The sequence below is a fragment of the Gavialis gangeticus genome, unplaced genomic scaffold (assembly GCF_001723915.1).
Source record: "Gavialis gangeticus isolate Ggan-Ray unplaced genomic scaffold, GavGan_comp1, whole genome shotgun sequence".
Taxonomy (NCBI): domain Eukaryota; kingdom Metazoa; phylum Chordata; order Crocodylia; family Gavialidae; genus Gavialis; species Gavialis gangeticus.
Genome location: NW_017729028.1, coordinates 9,267,296 through 9,269,611, shown reverse-complemented (window position 1 = coordinate 9,269,611; position 2,316 = coordinate 9,267,296).

Below are 2,316 nucleotides of genomic sequence, written 5' to 3'. Positions count from 1 at the left end.
AGTGGTTCTGCCCAATGTATAACAACAGATAACACTTCAAGATAAAAACTGGAGAATAGCGTATAAAGAAAACTGCAAATACACATTCTCTCCTGCAATAAATTTCTGCATTTCTACCAGACTTGTTTTATGGGCAGTGTTTCCTCACAACTCCATGAAACAACATCAGAATAAATGCATCATCTATCAGAGTTTTTAAGGCTGTTCTTATGGCTGATTCGAGAAATTCTACTGCATCAGGATTTCAAACACATTTTATGCAACCTTTGATTTAAAAAAGAATTAAAACAAACTAAGCAAAATAAGAAAGGTTCTGGAGTTCAGTTATTGCTTGAGAAAGAATGTAAGTACCCTTGAATGAAAACACCATACAATTTCCTGGATTAGGGCATATTTACCTTAGCTCAAAGGGCTGTGTCTGTGGCTGCAACTTTCTTTCAGTGATTTGTGGATAACTGGGGTTTTCCTAGGATATTCTGTTTGTGTATTTGTGGCCTTGGTCACATACAATCTTCTGAGAGACCTAAATGTAATTTTATAAATAGGTAACTTTGAAATGTGTCCCCACAAACTTTAAACTGTATAAGCTATTATTCATCCTCAACAGGACAGTTTAGCAACTATAAAGGTCCTAAATTAATTAGCTTGTTATTGGCTCCAACCTGCAATGTGTGAGTGTCGATATACAACAGAAAATAACTCCACACACTTTTGAACACTTTCGTTTATGAAATCTGGAATAAAATGTATATATTCTCAGCTGACCTTTCAAATCAGTAGTAACTATCCTTCCTGCCTCTTTTCCATAGTCTAATAAACATGGTGGTCAGTCATGTGCTGCATGGTAACTCTCCATTGTGGTCTGTTCTTTCTTTGGTGTATAGGTTCTGAAATCCCTGTTGCACCTCTGTTATGTCCTCTAGTCAGTCTAACACATAATCTGCCTCTTGCTCTACTGCCCTCTACCACCTAAGAGCATTGTCTTCAGCAGGCAATGTCCATCTAACACAGGGATGTCTAACTTCAGAATGGCTGGAGGCTACATGCCGTGTGAGTTGTATCTCCTGCCCCTCAATAGCTAGATGCAGCATAGGCTGCTGCTGCATTGCACCAGCACCCCCATGATGCACCCCCTAGACCAGGAGTTCAGGGGTCACAGGTTAACCCCTTGAGGAATGGATGCAAGCCGGGGGACACCAGCTAGACAGCCCTGATTTAGTGGACAGACCATAACAGCTGGATTTTTCTTCACAGTCACATCAATGACTTCTGCACTGATCCTTTTGATGATCATAGTTTCTGACAAGCTTGTGCCAACTGATGACAAGCAGCCTTCTGAATCACATGCTAGCAGTTGTCATATTCTAGCCTTCTTGAATGTTAGGATCTTGAGTAGCCTGATTGTAGTGGAAGACCTTCCTGTCAGACTTTCTATATGTGTCTATGATTGGCTAGGATTTGGGTGAGGCACAGGATTTATGCATTGCTGTTCTGTCTTTGTAGAAAACAGCCTGCTCCTCAGATAGATATTATTCTACCTGTACTTTAAATCCTCTGGCAAGGAGGAGGACTTTGCTTAGATGCACGATCATTAAGGTTGCCTTGGAGTTCATGTATTTCAGAAGGTCATCTTGCTTGAGAACTGTAATCAGCACTGACTTTCCCATGCTTGCCTTATTTCCAGATCTCATGGCATAACATAGGGGTGGCCAACCTATGGTATGCATGCCACCAGTGGCATGGGCAGCCTCTGTGTGTGGCACGCAGCAGATCAGGGAGTGGACAGGCAACACAGCAGCAGATAGGGCAGAGGACAGAAAGCAGAACAGAAGATGTGGCAGGGAGCAGAATACAAAGCAACTGATTGGGCAGGGGAAGGGGATCAGAGTGGCACTAACGCTGGGTTAATTTGTGGCACACCTGCCAAAAAGGTTGTCTGCACTGGCATAGCACAGGCAGCTGCCTGAGCTGATCATTCCCTGCTATGATCAGCTCTGCCAGTACACCTTCCCCTCTTGAGCTCTTTGCTTCAGCACCCTGACCATTCTCTCAGCCTCTTGGTTATCCTGCTCAAGTGAAGCTTCTATCCTGCCTGCATTCTCAGTGTCCTATGCTAAGGACCAAGTATGTAACCCCCTCCCCACCCCCCCCCAAAAAAAGTTGAGATACAAGTTTCCTAACAGCTTGTCCCCTAATACAGAGGTGTCAAAAATTATAGAAGGGCAACTACGTTTCATATGCATGACTCCAACTGCAGTATATTATTCAAAATACATTCTATTTCCTGTACCCACATTTTTTATTCTGAAGAAGTTA